The sequence below is a fragment of the Anas platyrhynchos genome, chromosome 5 (genome assembly GCF_047663525.1).
Source record: "Anas platyrhynchos isolate ZD024472 breed Pekin duck chromosome 5, IASCAAS_PekinDuck_T2T, whole genome shotgun sequence".
NCBI lineage: Eukaryota > Metazoa > Chordata > Aves > Anseriformes > Anatidae > Anas > Anas platyrhynchos.
In genome coordinates, this window is record NC_092591.1 from 26595421 (window position 1) to 26607093 (window position 11673).

At 53.2% G+C, this 11673-nt stretch overlaps 1 protein-coding gene across 10 annotated transcripts in view; it reads right to left on the minus strand.

Annotated features, from left to right (window-relative positions):
* The window catches only part of LOC101804808 (uncharacterized), a 75492-nt gene that overhangs the window by 39152 nt on the left and 24667 nt on the right, over positions 1-11673 (minus strand). The window contains exons 1-2 of one of the 10 annotated variants that reach the window (XM_038179634.2): positions 1351-1676; positions 677-988 (exon numbers count right to left, since the gene is read on the minus strand). The exons of 5 other annotated variants lie outside the window; for them this stretch is intronic. The gene's annotated coding sequence lies outside the window, so the exon portion shown is untranslated. Of the gene's footprint in view, positions 1-676; positions 989-1350; positions 1677-2864; positions 2999-3032; positions 3241-11673 lie in introns of those variants that run through there. 4 more of the 10 variants (XM_072038495.1, XM_038179639.2, XM_038179636.2 and 1 more) reach the window with 4 other exon arrangements.

Below are 11673 nucleotides of genomic sequence, written 5' to 3' on the forward strand. Positions count from 1 at the left end.
AGTTCTGTACCATTCCTACACTGAAATGGTCTCTGGCTTGAAGAAATAGCTGGGAATTCCTGCAGGCAGGTGAGGAGATGTCTGTTCCACCATACAGCAATACTGAAACAAAGCCAGCACGCACAAGGATGCTTTTTCGTCCAGAGATGTAAATGAAGCCCAGTGGTAACCTCTGCCTGGAGGCCTTGTTTAGGTCATGTTCTTACCCGTGAACATCGCAGGTGCTGCGCAGAGGAAGGACAGAAAAGCAGCTTAAAAGGTAGGCACGTGGAGGAAAGAAGCCACTTGGTTTGCAGAAGGATGAGAAACAAGTGATGGCAGAAAAAAAACGGTAGTAACCTTATGCTAACCCTAGCCCTTTACATTTCAAAACTCTCATTACAATACCAAAAAAAATAAAGCTAAAAATCTGCCACCTTTGGTGTCCAGCCTTGCCCGTTCCCTCTGCCCCAAGCCACACCGTGCACCCACGAGATGCCCATGCCTGCCTTCAAGCTGGGACACGTGGGTTTGCCTGCCCACTGCCACGTTTCCAGACAAACACCTTGCTTCCCTGCTTTGGGACACGCATCTGTAAACCTGCCCTTTTTGCCTCAAGGCCAGCAAGGAGACACTCAGGAGCAGAGCATGGGTGGCTGCTGCCCGCAGCAGCACAAGAGCACATTGAAGGACTAACCTGAAAAGCGGTGAGCAGTACAACCATGGCTAGGGTTTCACGGCCTTTAAAAGCTTCCTTCAGGAGATGTGCCAGCCAGAGACCAGGGTAAGATGAGAGTGACCCACACCACCTGCTGTAGGACCTCTCGGTGCTCAATTTGGGAGACGGGGACCCCAGTTCTGGTGCAGGACCCCACTCTCAGGCCACCCAGCAGGTCCACGGAGACGTCCTCACAAGCACACAGCTCCACGGCCGCTACTCTTCCTCTGCGCACGCAGCCCGGCCAGGCTTGGGGAACTTGCCCACATGATGTCATCACTGGGCTGGCGTCTAAATAAAGGAAGCTTTTTATAGGATTTCCCACTGACAGACCGAATCCGGTAAGCCCTGATAGCCAAGGCTTCGTCAGGCGGAAGGAAGGAAAAGGGAAAAACAATAACCACCCCATCTCGGGGCCGGGGTAGGTGGGTGGCGTCTCGGGAAAGAAACCAAAACAAAGCCAGATTTACTCCCCAATACCTGCGTGTGGGAGAAGAGGCGCAGGTATGGATATATTAAGGGAGCTCTGCGTGGACGCTGCCTGTCAAAAAGCAGCTTGACTTATTCCTGCACCGGCATGGGGAAGAGAAGGATGAAGATGAAGGAGAGAAAAGAACTAAGCTAAAAGTTTAAAGATGGGGGATAAAACATACTTTCACACAGAGAGGTTCTCCAGCTTCACATTCACGTGGCAGTTGCTGTGCTTCCTAAAAGCAAGCTGGGGTTCTCTGCTCACTCAGAGGCCCCCTGCTGCAAACACTTCAGTTTCACGTCACCAGCAAGCAGCACTTTCTGGAAACTCTCAAAAAATACTAACGAAAGCAAAACCAGCCAGCAGTTCAGGCGAGTTTATGCAAGCGTGCGTGCCTTCCTCTTCTTCGTAGCTCTCCATCACCCCGGCAGCGCTGCGGAGCAGTTCCCCTTCCTCCCTCCGCTCCTCGCCGCATCTTCAGCCGGGCATCCACACCAGGAGCATTGCGATAGCCAAGTGACTCATGCTGCAGCAATGTGGGTGGGAACGCTCCCATGCCCAGCTCCTAAGGACACAGCCTTTTATGGTGTTTTCAGAGTTGAAGTCGTGGCGGTTCGTAGCACTTCGCTTTTAGTCTTGCACCAGCCTCAGGGAGCAGAGCTCCCCGTGCTCTGGAACCAAAATGAGGAGCTTGTGCACGTTACGAGTGAGCCAGCAGCGGTCTCCATGGATTTCTCCACCTGCAGGATCTTCCTACGGTCCTGCGGGACCATCGGAGGCTGCCACCTGCTCCACGTGGCAGCAGCACAGCTCCATCAGCAGGCTTTTGCCATGCAGCGAGCCGTCACGCAGCCCCACCGAGCTCCAGAGCAGTACAAGGATGCAAGTTATTCTGCGGATGCCTTAATTGCTGCAGCCCCATTTTTTTAAGGATTCATTCCCTGCATCCCCGGAGTTATGCCAGCCTCTGGCAGTGCACTAATGACCTCTTCTGCATCTCCGGTGACAAGCCACCGGACAAGAGGAAGCACACGCTGTGCCTACCCTCCTTGGGCTGCCAGCACATGAGAAGCAGACGGGACTGCCAGCAGCTGCCAAAGGCAACCAAGTCCCATCTGTCCTTCCCTCAGGGCGAGCTGTAACCGAGGGCTGCAGCTCTACTTAGCCAGCAAGTAGGAAATTAACTCCTTAGTCTTTGGGAGAAGCACCGCGGCAGAAGTGCTGCCCTCCAGGTCCAGGGACCACAGCACGCACAACTTGAACCTGGCAAGGTAACAAAGCCTGCTCCGCTGTGCTATTTCAAAGCTGGCGGTCACAGATTCAAAGAACATCCCAAGACATCACCCCATATGGTTTGAAACAGGAGTCTAGTTGTAAATGTGCAGCAGGTTGCTTTACAGGACAGCTCTCTGCTCTCCTTCTCACACGAAGCATTATCTGCTCTAGAAGAGAAGGGCATGAAAATTTCTGCCTCTTCACGCATCCCCAGTCACAGCTCCCACGAGCAGCAGATTTTAGTCCTTTCACGGCTGTGAAATTCAAGAAGGAACTAAATTATAACCTTCGCATGCACAAAAACTCTAGAAGAAAAGCCATCAGGACTCCAGCCGTCAGCCCTCCTGACGCAAAGCGCTGGCATTAAAAATCTCTTTTCCCTCCTTAAATGCCAGGGAGCTGTGGAAGCAGTCAGCTTACCGGTGGGAGCAGATGAGCTGCAGGCTGCCCCACAGGCGGATCTCAGTGCGGGCACGGCAGGGGGAAGATGCAGGGGAACAGAGGCACGCTGCTGCGGAGCAAGGTCTCGGGTACCCCAGCCAAAGAGGAGGCACGCTCCAGCGAGCGTACAGCCAGCCAGCTACGTACCTTGGAGGCCGGCCAGGAAGGCAAAGCCTCTAAACAGCAGCAGAACTTGTGACAAACCCCTCCAGCCTTACAGATGAGTTTAGAGAGCCTCGGCTGACTCGGCACAGCGCCCTCGGCTCGGCAACCCACAGCATCGGCCGAGTGCGGCGCTGCGAAGTGCCCCGGCACCAGGCTGTGGGGCCGGCACGCAGCCCACCCTCGCCCACGCGAGCGGCGCCCCTGGGATCCTGCGAACACAAGCACATCTCTGCCCCTCGCTGCCCAAATCCGGGAGGCGTTTTTTGAACTCGCACGTGGCCGGCAGACGCTGCCATTCGCAACGCTTCACACCAGGGATGATTCCTCCTCCCGTAACCGAGCGAGCCATCCCGCAGCTGCTGCCTTTAACCCCTCCGAGGGGACGGACGCGGCTCCCCAGATGGACCCAGCCAGGTTTTTTCCCCCCTCTCCAAGCAGATTAAATACATTTCCAAGTTCAGGGAGTCTGCCTGTTGGCAGGTAATGGGTAGAGATTGCAGAATTAAGTTTCAATAAAAGGGTCACGTGGAGGGCTCCTTCCTGCTCAGAGGAACACAATGAATTTCCTGCAGCCTTCGGTGGCTACCATTAAAAGCAGAGCCTTGCCACAGGGATCACATCGTGCCCAATTAGCGCCCAGGCTGACTTCTAAGCCCCGCAGAGCCAGCTCAGGCACAGCAAAGCAAAATGAGCTGCCTTGCCTCATTTCTCATGGAAATGCTAAGTACTCCCAGCAGGGGCTGTGTAAGAGCTAAGGCAAGCTACTCGACTCTCGTTCCCCTTTATTTGGGCAGCCATTATCAAATTTGACTCTAAAAACCAAAATCAGTAAGAACAAATGCAGAACAGCAGTAAAGGAAGCAACAAGCCAAAAGCTCTCTCAGTCAGAAAACGGGCACATCCCAGACTGGTCTCAGGTCCCGGTGTCCCCCAGCAGGCAGGTGGCTCTGCCTTAACCCTTCTGCTCTCTGGGAGGCAGCCGTGCCCGTCACCCCCCCGGGAAGGTGCCACTGTGACACCAGCAGACCCCAGGGCCCCACTGAGCACTACACCTGCTTCTAGCATCATTTTGATGCTCTCGCCCACGAACAAGCAAGCTTTCCAAGCCAGTGGGGTTCTTTGCAACCCTAAAAGCCTCAGACACAGATTCCTACAGAGCAAAACCCTTCCTTAATGCAGACACGGGGCAAGAGCCCAGGCAGGGGCTTACCACAGCAGCTGGCTGGAGGAGGCAGCCCTGCCTCCACTGAAATTAAGGGGAATGTTGTTAACGAACATACAGTGAAACTCAGATTTTGACTGCTCTGCACAACAGGGAGAGCAAAGAGCATTTGCCCAACAGGCTGAGGTTCTCTGAAACTCCCAGCCTGGCTCCTCAGGAGTTTGTGTTTCTTTTTTCCCTCCTCTCACAGGCCTGCAGACAGGAGGTGCAGGCAGCAGCCCCCGAGGCAACCTGCAGAGCCCCGTGGGATGGGAAGGAAACTCTGCCAGCATCCCTGCTACACGAGGAGCGAGGCACAGGCCCGTGGCACAATGAATGCTTCAGGCAAGCACCGCAGGGTGCGGGGATCAAGCGGAGAGAAGCGTCCTGCCACGGGCAGGCTGAACGGGCTGTTCCCTCCATCGTGCCTTTGCGGCCTCACAGCCTTCACCTGGCACCACGCAGCCACCTCAGCCAGTGTGGGAAGTAATGGCCTCTGTCATTAATTACCAAGTGCCACTTGGCAATTAATCTCAGGAGCTTGCACGCCGAGCGAGCCCAGGCAGACTCACCTCATCCAGAGCCGCCAGCAGGCGGATCCGCTCGGCTGCGGCCGCTCTGTAAATCATCGGGTGACTGGAAGCTTCAGAAACCTCGCCAAATAAATAAAACAACCCTCGGCAGGGCAGGTTCCCCCCGACAAGTAATTTTTCCCCCCCATGGCACGCGGCACGGGGAGAGGCGGCGTGAGTCAGCCCGCCTTGGCAGCACGTCCAGCCAGGAAGGGCAGGACGCGTCGCCACGCCAGCACACGGGGAACACCCTCCAGACCGCGCTGTTTGCCCTGGGGAAGCCAACGCAGGCCCGACACAAAGCCTGTGAGTGCATGTTAGCCTCAGAAGTCATCCGAAACAGGTCCCCTCTCCCCTCCCACTCCATCAATCTGGCCCAAATTGGGTCAGCTCCGAACAATAACTGAATGCCATCCATTTAAGCCTCTGATGCAGTGCTGACATAATCCACGTCCTTTCATTCTCCTTCGCACTTAGAGTGCTGAAGATGCTTTTGTACAACCCCTGAAGTGCTCCATTTAAAAACCATGGTAACTAGGGCATCGCCTTCAGCTGCTCTTGAGAAAAAGCCATTCCCCTTTCCCCTCAACAGGCTCTTGGAAGGCTCGGGGGCAGACAGAAAAGCATCGCCCGAGTCAGACCGCTCGACCACGGTGGCCGGCATCGGGCTGCAGCTGGGCATCACTCACAAAGCGATGGGGGTGAGCTCGGCCCTCCAAAAACCTGGGGGACACTCATCTCTGCGGCATGACAGCGTGGCAGATGGAGACAGAGAACTCCTTCTGGGTCCTGCAGCTGAGGAACACCCAAACGTCCCACCCGGAGCCACCACACGTCTGACAGCCCAGCTGCAGCATTAGATAGGCAAATCATCCAGCTTGCTCCGAAAACTGCAGTGCTGCTGCTACAAGAAGGGCAGAGTTTGTGTAAGTTGTCCTGTTCCGGTATTTTAGCGCGACAAGCGGCTAAGCAGCCCTGTTATCTTTACGCTGCAGTAAAAGTTGAAGGGGTTTTGGTGGGGTTTTTCTTGCTAGCCACAGCTCTGAGGTGTTAAAAACGCTTCTGTGCTTCAGAATTTGGAAGCTTGTCTGCTGGCACCGCCGTCCTCCTTTCTGAAATGGAAACGTTCAGACGTGTGGGCACAGAGATCGGATGGAAAGAACGGGGCCACTGAAAGAGGCCATTAAATGGGAAAAAGCGAAGTGAAGAGGCCCTCTCAAAAAAGGGACGTTTGTCAAAGATGGAAGGCCCGCTGTTTGTTTTCCTTTAAAAAGAAAAACATTCATAGCTCTGCGCTCATTAAAGAAGTCATACACGCCAGCAAGCCTAACGGCTTAAACATGACCTAAGCGCTGCACTCCCCCTCGTATGACATTTTAACAGCCTTTTTTCCAAATTCCACTACACACTGCTCTACGGAGCCACATTCCAAGATTTTAAAGGTTTTAAAAATAGAAGGGCTTTAATCCCAACGTCTGCAAAAATACCCTGCAAAAAAAAAAAAAAAATTGGAGAAGCATGAAAAACAAAGTCTATCCTGTGAGGTAGGCTGCGCCACAAATGATGCCCAGAAAGACGCTTTGTGCTTGTCTGAAGGAGCTGAGCCAGGTTCAGCCTGGCTCCTGCTTACATTCGGTGTGTTTTGAGCCCCTGCAAATTGATTTGGGGTTGGAATTTACACCCAGTTGATGGAGATGCAAGCTCGTTGGAAGAGGGGCAGTTTAATGCCTGGCCTTAAAGAAAAGCCTCGCAAATGGGGCAATTGAGGCATGTAATGCTTAGCTGATTCCCCACGCGATCAGATGAAATGAAGTCTCACCTCCTGAGCAGAGACATCACAGAACCACAGAATAGAAAGGCTCGGGGTGGAAGGGACCTTAAAGATCATCTAATTCCACCTCCTGCCATAGGCAGGATGCTACCCACTGGACCAGGCTGCCCACAGCCCCATCCAACCTGGCCTTGAACACCTCCAGGGCTGGGGCATCCACAGCTTCTGTGGGCAGCCTGTGCCAGGGCCTCACCACCCTCTGAGTGAAGGACTTCCTCCTAATATCTAACCTAAATCTACCCTCTTATTTAAGACTAAAGCATCGCTGAACACTGGAGCTTCCAACAACCACAGGGCATTAGGCAGCAGCTCAGCCATGTCATAAACTCACTGCACTAACCTGTGCTCCCAAACGCAGTGGCTGACAGCCCCACTGTACGCTGTGCCATCACAGCCTAACACCCAAAGCTGGTTACCGGTGCAGGCGAATTTTCTGCAGGGTGCTCGCTGCAGCCAGCCTGGGGTTTCTGGAACATCGCTGCTCCATCCAGCTTTTCCATGGGCAGGGAAGCAAGGCATGGCTCCAGCACAGGAGGTAAGGGCTGAGCATTTCAGCTCCCAGTACCTGACCAGAGCAACTGCTGGGTTCTGGGTTTTTCCACTTCCAAGTAAATATATTTCTTCTGGCTAACACAACATCGTCTTTCCTGAGACAGACTGTTGTGGTCAGAGAAGGGAAAAGGGTGACCTAAGGACAAGCTGATCAGTTAACTCTGAATTCCCTGACTCTGCTGTTCCTGCCACCACCCAGTGTTAATTTTCAGCAGAAGAAAACTTACAGAGGGAAACAACACAACTTGGGAAATTCTCACAACACAGTCTACTCCACAACAGCCTGTCAGAGGGACTGCAGTTATTTTCCTTGAAGATTTGTTTATGGAAGAGCTGCACGCTTTGAAGGCTGAACGCAGAAGTTCAGGTGAACCCCATGGTGATCCTAAAGCGTTAACCGTGCAGCTCGAGGGGACCGCGCTGAACACGCAGCATTCGGGGCTGGTTAGGAACCTGCTGCCAAAGGAAATAAACCTCTTCAAGGCAGGGATTCACAGCTCCTTATACTGAGCGAGGAAAGATAATGTGGGCTTAGAGGTATCAAAGTGCAGCACAGGGCAGCACAGCCTGGCAGCTGCGTGAGGGTCTGCAGAAGCAGGTAGCAGCACGCTCCCATCCGGGGAGAAAGGCAAAGACCGAAGGCGTTCAGAGTTGGAGTTACTGCGCCCTCAGCTCTAAATGCATAGGAATAATGTTAGAAAGGGTCTTACTTACTTCTTACTTACTTACTTCTGTAAGGAATAAAGAAAAGGAGCCAGCATCACAAGGGGCTTGCCACTGCCACATGCCTACGGCAGCCAGGTACGGCAAGCAGGTGTGTTGCTTTTATAGTCTCAAGAACAAATAACAATAAGGCTTTGCCCTTCAGGTGAACCTTACAAAAGAAAGCTTAAAAAAAATGAAGAAGCTTCTGACCCTGAAATCAGCCTAGCAGATCTCTACTCTGTTAGGGCTTTGAATGCAGAACTTTATGATGGGAATGCCCAGGCTGCCCCGACTTGCCAGCAGCAGCCGTCAGTGACCCCCAGCACATCTCTTCAGCCTGACCCCCAGGAGCACGTGGAGAAGCCCCAGCTCGCCCCCAGCTCTCACTGCACACAGGGAAGCCAGGAAGAGTTTGCTCACAGGCAAGTTTGTGAATGCTTCGGCAACTGCCTCCTCCTTCGAGCAAGCTGCCCAAAAGCTCCCCCGAAGCTGGGCCCCCTGCCACGTTCCCCGGCTGCCCTGGCTAATGAGATGGCTGTTTGCAAACACGCGCTGACAGACACTCTGGCAAGCAGCTCCGTACCACGCTCAGCACAACCACAGCTGCTCCCAACCTGCGAGGAGACTCCTCCGTCCCCGCACCAAACCTGTGTGCACACTGCTGAGCACTGCAGGTACCAGTCCCCTTCCTTTTTTCCATGGCTCAAAGGCCTTTTTTAATCACGTCTTCACAGCTGGCTCAGAACACCACCAAGAGCACGGCCTGCCCCAAGATCAGACACAGCAGGCTTCTGATTTTGGAGGTCCGGTGGATGATCTTTAAAACCTAACACCTGTGGTCTTTGGTCCATGCTCTCCACTCCCCCCTGAAGGGGAAGGATGGGGCCATGGCAAACCTCAACCTGAACAGCAAGGTTTTGGCTTTGCATTGGCACAAGGTTCTTCAAAGCACACGGAAGAGCGAAGAAAGCTCCTTCCACTTGGTGCAGGAGATGGAGAAGTCTGAAATGACCTTGGTTCAGCACACACCTCTGCAGCAGGAAGCTCTGCTGTGGCACAGGGTAGGAACAACACGGGGCATCCTCCAGGTGTTTACTGAGGCTTTTATGCTACTTGAGACCTTGAAATCAAAGCTCGGGCCTTCCTGAGACCACGTGTGCAGCACCCCCAGAGATCCGTGGCTCAGGAGGCCTTCCCCGTGGTAGCCCCTGGTGCAAGGAGCGATGCTGCAATGCCCTGCGCCTGTCCTCAGGAGGAGGAAACCTCCCAACCACGCTGCAGCGCTCGATTCAGGCGGGAGAGGAGGAAGATGCAGATGTTGGAAGATGAGCCGCAGCGAGCCAGGAGGGAAACTGATCCGCTAGCCAAGCGGAGAAGACGGAAGATGCTACTGATCCCTACTCGTGCACAACCTTTGGGCTGCTCCTGGGTTCCCCAGTGGTACTACTGCACTGAGGGAGCTCACCAGGAGCAGCTGCACACCTTCAGCCAGAGGTTCACCATCTCACAGCTGAGACCACCAAAGCTGCCTCCGCAAAGACTCAAAGACACAAAGAGGCCAGCAGGGCAAGGATAAGAGAAGAAAATGCCGTGTAACAGCAGTCCTTTAGCTCACAGCAGAGCTCACAGCACCCTGCTTTGCTTATTATTCCTGCAGTAACCTCCCGTTACTTTACCTGATTCTGGTCTCAGGTAAGGCACAAATCCTGCGTGTGCAGTGAATCAAGGGAACTGTGAGGACGCATTATTTAGCTTTCTTGCTGCTTGCTGTGTTCTGTCCCAAGAAGCCCTCTGACAGGGCTTGGAGATGTACCTCTAGCTGCTGAAAACACCGAGCACTCCTCTGCTAGCGACCGAGATGTCTCAAACTACGGTTTCAGCAAAGAGCTCTCAAAAATAAACCACAAGGGCTATCGCAAAAGCAGGTTAGGCTTTCAACTTTGCAAGACGAGCATAAAACCACCGGAAACACAACCTGCCCCATCACCCAAAATGCCAGCAAACTTCCCTAGACACATGCACCACCTCCGTATTTCACAGACACGGGCGTTGCACTCACCTATCCCTAGACAACAATTTATCAACTCAGCTAATGCTCGGTTTGCTCCTCCCCTCCCCCTTATCTTGTCACAGATAAAGCCCCTTCTCACAGTACTATGGTAACTGTGGATCTTATCACTTAAATCTTCTCAGCTCCAACCGGAGGCCCTTCCGGGTGACACCAGAGCTACATGTATGTTCCAGCACTTCTGTTCCTAGCGCCAGTCCACAGAAGACAGGGAAGGGGGAGAGATTACAAGATCTCATTGGGAAGAGGAACCAAGGCACAGGGGAAACCAGTCACCCAGTTCCCACTCTATGCATCTCCAGTCCTCCCAGCAAGGCTCAGCACTGGGAAGACACAAGGCTTGGCACAGAAGTGGCAATTCGAGCCAACTCCCTCTGCCAGTTCCATCAAGCAGGAGCTCTCATTACCCACAGAAACTGGCACAGCTTTCCCTTTGCCTCCAAAGTCAACATTAAATCATGCCTCAGTGTGCACGGAGCAGGAACCTGTGGACAAGCAAAGAAAATCTTTGCTGAGAAAAGGCCAGAAACCCCCCAGAACTGTCCTCCCCACCCACCACAGTAAATAATTATGCTGCCAGAAAGTGCAGAGGATGACAGCTCTCCATACTTTCCCCCTCGGACAGCCCACAGGCACCCTGTGCATCCATTCACTTGTGTGCATTATCATCTCCATCTGGCAGCCCCAAGATGACTCTTACATTGGGACCTCTGAGGTGGGTTTTGGGTGCAGTTGATTTTTAAGTCAGCTCTGGCAATTTGAAGAGATGGGGCTGGTTATTTTAACATCACACCTTTTGGAAAACCAAAGCAAGTTCATGTGCAGCTTTCAGTGCTTTTAACCGAGGGGTTAAGTGGTGAGAGCAACCAGCTTCTGTCCTCCTCTGGATGAACCACGGAGATCAGGCCGCTAGCGAGCATCCCTCTCACTTCATTTCTAGCTGCAAAGACAGCAAAGGGCGTGCAGCTACGGCATGGAAAGACTGATGAACTGCCTAACCCTTCAGCGGGAGAGTAAATGCAAGATGTGCAACAAAAACGGCTGCTGAGTAATAGATACGGGGTCATGTGGGGTGTTTCCAAATTCCTGCTCTTTAGTATATGAGTTCAACAACTCTTCTGGCAAGAGTCTCAATACAATGAAGCACAGACCATTTTTTTCAACCAAGGCTGCAATTAACCTACTTTCCCTGCAATTAAGAGGTCAGTTCCAACCCCCTGCAAAGCCTTTGCCTAAAAGCAGACTCCAGAGCAGCCCAGTCGGGGCAGACAGTCTGTCATCACGAAATATTCAGCCGTGGGCATCATAAAAAAAGCCACCTATGTGCTGAAGCACGCAACTGAAGAGCCTGCAGGAGCCACTGGTTTCACGCAAAGCATGTTAGGAATGAAGAATGATTGTTCACTGCTCGGTGAAAGGCAGTCAGATGGCACGTTATAAAAGTCCAACAAAAGGAGGAAATGCTTCTTCCGTGTGACACACGCTTGGGCTGGGACACGTTCTGCTGCTTCCATCGAGTTATAGAAGCTGCCTGAGAAGTAACACGCAAACTGCAGGAGAACAGGGCCATCTGTCGCTGCTAAAGCCATGACTCTCCACAACTCTCCCTCCTTCCCTGAGGATCCGCACTGGGTGTGCCTGGGCCAGTGCTGGCTGAGGTGGAGCTGGCTGGAGCCAGCGTGGAAGATCTTCCA